This window comes from Dipodomys merriami, unplaced genomic scaffold, assembly GCF_024711535.1.
Source record: "Dipodomys merriami isolate MVZ:Mamm:240054 unplaced genomic scaffold, mDipMer1.0.p SCAF_456, whole genome shotgun sequence".
Classification (NCBI taxonomy): Eukaryota; Metazoa; Chordata; class Mammalia; order Rodentia; family Heteromyidae; genus Dipodomys; species Dipodomys merriami.
Genome location: NW_027206020.1, coordinates 621,047 through 627,046, shown reverse-complemented (window position 1 = coordinate 627,046; position 6,000 = coordinate 621,047).

The window sequence follows — 6,000 nt, the reverse complement described above, 5'->3', positions numbered from 1 at the left end:
TTTGCACGCCAACTGCTATCACATGCCAGGCATGTGATCCTGACTGTACTCGCTGTGTGTGGCTGTGTGCATGTGATCCTGACTGTACTCGCTGTGTGTGGCTGTGCTCATGTGAGCCTGACTGTACACACTGTGTGTGGCTGTTCTCATGTGAGCCTGACTGTACTCACTGTGTGCGGCTGTGTGCATGTGAGCCTGACTGTACTCACTGTGTGCGGCTGTGCTCATGTGATCCTGACTGTACTCACTGTGTGTGGCTGTGCTCATGTGAGCCTGACTGTACTCACTGTGTGCGGCTGTGCTCATGTGAGCCTGACTGTACTCACTGTGTGCAGCTGTGTGCATGTGAGCCTGACTGTACTCGCTGTGTGTGGCTGTGCTCATGTGAGCCTGACTGTACTCACTGTGTGTGGCTGTGCTCATGTGAGCCTGACTGTACTCACTGTGTGCGGCTGTGCTCATGTGAGCCTGACTGTACTCACTGTGTGTGGCTGTGTGCATGTGAGCCTGACTGTACTCACTGTGTGCGGCTGTGTGCATGTGAGCCTGACTGTACTCACTGTGTGCGGCTGTGTGCATGTGAGTCTGACTGTACTCACTGTGTGCGGCTGTGCTCATGTGAGCCTGACTGTACTCACTGTGTGTGGCTGTGCTCATGTGATCCTGACTGTACTCACTGTGTGTGGCTGTGTGCATGTGAGCCTGACTGTACTCACTGTGTGTGGCTGTGTGCATGTGAGTCTGACTGTACTCACTGTGTGCTGCTGTGCTCATGTGAGCCTGACTGTACTCACTGTGTGTGGCTGTGCTCATGTGAGCCTGACTGTACTCGCTGTGTGCGGCTGTGCTCATGTGATCCTGACTGTACTCACTGTGTGTGGCTGTGCTCATGTGAGCCTGACTGTACTCACTGTGTGTGGCTGTGTGCATGTGAGCCTGACTGTACTCACTGTGTGCGGCTGTGCTCATGTGAGCCTGACTGTACTCACTGTGTGCGGCTGTGCTCATGTGAGCCTGACTGTACTCACTGTGTGCGGCTATGCTCATGTGAGCCTGACTGTACTCACTGTGTGCGGCTGTGTGCATGTGAGCCTGACTGTACTCACTGTGTGCGGCTGTGCTCATGTGATCCTGACTGTACTCACTGTGTGTGGCTGTGCTCATGTGAGTCTGACTGTACTCACTGTGTGCGGCTGTGCTCATGTGATCCTGACTGTACTCACTGTGTGCGGCTGTGTGCATGTGAGCCTGACTGTACACACTGTGTGTGGCTGTGCTCATGTAAGCCTGACTGTACTCACTGTGTGTGGCTGTGCTCATGTGAGCCTGACTGTACTCACTGTGTGTGGCTGTGCTCATGTGAGCCTGACTGTACTCACTGTGTGTGGCTGTGTGCATGTGAGCCTGACTGTACTCACTGTGTGTGGCTGTGTGCATGTGAGCCTGACTGTACTCACTGTGTGTGGCTGTGTGCATGTGAGCCTGACTGTACTCACTGTGTGTGGCTGTGTGCATGTGAGTCTGACTGTACTCACTGTGTGCGGATGTGCTCATGTGAGCCTGACTGTACTCACTGTGTGCGGCTGTGCTCATGCCAGCCTGACTGTACTCACTGTTTGCAGCTGTGCTCATGTGAGCCTGACTGTACTCAGTGTGTGGTTGTGCTCATGTGAATCTGACTGTACTCGCTGTGTGAGGCTGTGCTCATGTGAGCCTGACTGTCCTCATGGTGTGTGGCTGTATGCATGTGAGCCTGACTGTACTCATGGTGTGTGGTTGTGCTCATGTGAATCTGACTGTGTAATGCTCTACCTCCAGGCAGGGTCCACTTCTCTGCTTGGTGCCCAGTGGCTCCAAGGCTCAGTACAGTGGGTCTTGTGCAGTTTGTCTGGTCTGCAGGGAGTAGGTGCCTGCCTGGCCACACCATTCCCTGTCAGTGCTCCGAAACCCTCCAGGGTGGTGGGGAAGGAGGAGCTGGCCTCAGCCACAGGCTCAGAAGCCTCATCCCATGCCCCACCCAGGGCCTGTCCCCAAGAACTGTTACAGAGGGGAGGCACCCATTGTGGTTGTTTGCCTCTGTGCCTCAGTTTCTCTGTCTGCCCCTAGCCATAGGCCAAGTGAGGGACTGTCTGTGGGGAACTTGGATCTCACCATGACCCCCATCCTGTCCGGCTGGGAGCACGTGGCATTCCCAACAGTGTGCTCTGTTCTGGGCTCTGCTCCGGGCTCTTGAGTTGACTGCATTGGCCCAAGGGTACCTCAGGAGTGAGGCGCTGGGAACCCCGAGAAGAGGAGGGGCAGTGAGACCGACCCCCTGTGAACTGCTCCTGGTCTCTTCAAGAGGGAGCCCCGAGGAGGACTGCGTCAAGCAACACTGGCTGACGGTCAGCCCAGGAACAGGGCAGGCCCCACCGAGGCGCAGCTGTGCTCCAGCCCCAGGCCCCCGCCCGCCCCAGCCTTGGCTCAGCACCCAGCCGCCTCCCCCGCAGTTCTGCCGAAGTCCTCTGCAGATGAGCGTGTCCCCCTCCACGGCGTCTGGAGCTGACGTGGCTCCCCGCAGCCTCTGTCCCACGGGGTGAGGGGACTTCCTGTGGGGGAGGGTTGTCCGCCCAGCCAGGGTCACCCTGTCATCCCCACACTGTCTGGGGGCGCTAGCACAAGGACCCTCTAGTCCCTGGAGGCCGGGACCTGGACTGGGTGTCACCCGCCTGCTGGCCCTGACACGTGAGGGAGCAGGGGACACCTCAACGGAGGACAGCACCCTGCCGGGCTGCCATGGGAGGTCAGCGCGGCCGTGGTGACCCCAGCAGGGGTGACCCCAGCCGGGCATCAGGTGTCCTCACCCTGCCCTCTGCCAGGCGCGGGACATGGGCGTTCCCGGGACGGCGTCCCCAGGCCTGCCTCACCGAGCATGACAGAGCCCTTTCAGGACAAGGCCTGCGCAGAAGGCTCTGAGAGACAGTGCGCCAAACACGCTGTGTTTGGTGTGTCATGGCGTGGCTGGTCCTCAGAAGGCGTGACGGGGCTGTGACCAGCTGAGGTGGCACCCACAGAGCTGAGCAGGGCTGTGGCCTGAGGCTGAGGAAGAGACCTAATCTCTTCTTATGAGAACTGGCTGGCCCTCCTTTCCTCCAAGATTCCCTGAAATGAAAGCTGCTCCAGAGCGGGGCCAGATGCTGGGTCGTGCTTTGAGAATGCCCTGGGCCTGCATAACCTCTCTGGGGTCACAGTTGTCTTGGCGGCCGCAGGCCAAACACTGCATACTTAGAGCTGAGCGTGTAAGCGCCCAGCAGGAGGGAAAATGCAGAGTTGTGTGTTGAACGGAGGCTCACAGGCCGTTCTGACCACCAGCCACAGCACCACCGCAGGTCCACACGGGCCAACGCCTCCCCGCAGTTGGCATCGTCAGCTTTTAAAGTTCTCAGGAAATGTCCTTAGAGTGAGGTTTAAACACCAAGTCTGTGATAATTAATGGCGTGAACCACTTATTTGTGTGATTGCCCAACAGATATCTCTGCAATTTTTTTTCTGGGATTAAACTCGGTGCTCTCACGAGATTACTTGCTCACATCTGGTATGCTACGGCTTGAACCACGTCCCAGACTCTCCTTTTGTGTTGTTAACTGGAGATAGAATGATGGACTTTACTGCCTGCCCTGGCAGGCTCTTGGGTAGACAGAGTTAAATGTGGGAGCAACCAGTGCCCAGGTAATCTGAAATTACATACCTTTTCAAAATTAGTGTCAATTATACATACAAGGGGTTTCATTTACACATCTTCAAATCATCAGACCATCCTCCTCCTCATCCCCTCCATGTTCCTGATCAGAACAACGCCTTCCATCCTCCTCATCCCCTCCATGTTCCTGATCAGAACAACGCCTTCCATCCTCCTCCTCCTACCTCTACCTACCTGATCAGAACAACGCCTTCCATCCTCCTCCTCCTACCTCTACCTACCTGATCAGAACAACGCCTTCCATCCTCCTCCTCCTACCTCTACCTACCTGATCAGAACAACGCCTTCCATCCTCCTCCTCATCCCCTCCATGTTCCTGATCAGAACAACGCCTTCCATCATTGTATACCAATGCATTTATTCATTTACAAAGACTGGTAATTGACCAAGTCCAGTTTTTATCAATTTTATTTCGTGCCTTAGAGACTGAATCTTTTCCCCCCAGATGCTGTAGGGCAAGGGCTCAGTCCCTCAGCTCCCAGCTTCCTTCAGCCTCTGGTGGAGCAGAGAGGTCACAGCGAGGGGCAGGCTGAGTTAACCGTGATGACTGGCTCAACCTGATGGTCTTGGGCAGGTGGGGAAGCGCGGCTTTCCTTTTCAGCTCAGCCCATGCAAAGCATTAACCAGGGCATTTACAGTGTCCTCTGCTTGGACAGCCCTGCTGGCCAAACTTGGGGTGGATAGGAGATCTGTCCGTGTTGAGGGCTCCATTCTTGACTTTTCTCCTTTAGCTAGCTGGAACTGGGGGCATGGCTTGAGTAGCAGAGCACTGGCTTTGAGCAGGAAAGGCTGGGGTAGGGCTTGAGGCCCTGAGTGCAGTCCGGCACACTCACAGAGAAAGAAAGGCACTGACATGGGCATGCCACGTGTGTCCTGGCAGCATCACCACCTTGTGACGGTGATGTGGTGGGCGAAGTAAGGGTGGAATGTGGTATTCGGCTTGGAGTGTATAAACTGGATAAGGAATGATCTTAAGATGTAAATGCAACTGTGCTTCCTGTGGGTAAGATTTCCCTGGTAACGAACTAGCTATTTTAGCTAGTAACTGTAGTTGTAATGCTGTAACTTCGCTTCTGCTATTTTCTGAGCAACGTGTGCCCAGCTTCCCCACAGCAAAACCTTGCTGGGAAATTTAGACTTAAGGTGCAAATTCCTTGTAACAATCATCAGCTAAAAACAACACCCAACCTCCTCCTTCCCCACCCTAGCCAAAAATGCTTAAAGGCCAAGGTGGGCTGGCACTCAGGCCGATTCCTGGATCTCAACTTCAGGTGAGTCCTGGCCCCCAGCGTTTCCTGGGATCTCAACTCCAGGTGCGTCCTGGCTCTCAGGGTTTCCTGGGATCCCCACTCCAGGTGCATCCTGGCTTGGGGCTTCCTGGGATCCTGACTCCAGGTGCGTCCTGGGTTTGGGGGTTTCCTGGGATCTCGACTCCAGGTGCATCCTGATTCTTGGGGTTTCCTGGGATCCCCACCCCAGGTGTGGTCCTGGCACTCGGGGTTTCCTGGGATCCCTACTCATGGTGTGGTCTTGGTACGTCAGCACTTTTCATGCAATAAAATATTTTGCCTTTTCACTGTGGGCTGAGCAGTCTCACTGCACGTCCACACTACACCCCACAACCTTGAGGTCCTCCTCCCTCCTCTGTCCACGGTGCCCTGGGTCCGCTGCTGGATGGAAACCAGAAGCTTCTACGGTTTCCTTTTCTCTCTCCTTGGCAGACCGGTGCACAGCTGGTAGGGAGAAGGTGAGTGCATCCATCTCCACACCAGGGTGATGACCACAGGCTGGGCACCATTCTGACAGTCACCTGCCTGTGGGAAGGGAGGGAGGGGAGGGAAGAGAGTGTGGACAGGGAGGGGAAGCAGGAAGACAGGGGAGAGAAGAGGGGAGGAGAGATGGGGAGGGGAGAAGGGGAGGGGAGAAGAGGCATAGAGGAGAGGAAGGGGGGAGGGAAGGGGAGGAAAGGGAGAGGGGAGGGGTGGAAGGGAAGGGCATCACAGCCGTGACCAGTGGTCCCCAGGTTGCACAGGGGCTTCATCCCCTCAGGAGTAGAGCTTGTCCCTCAGTTGCTGAGGAAGGTAGGAGACACAGGTCATTCATCAGGGCACAGTCTGGCCTGCTCCGCCCCCCCAGCCCCATCTGGCAGAACAGCTCCAGTGCCCCAGTGAATGCATCCTGCATGGGAAGATTGACCTGCCATGTGGAGAGTAGCCTGCCATGGGAAGAGTGGCCTGCCATGGAGAGTGACCTACCGTGTG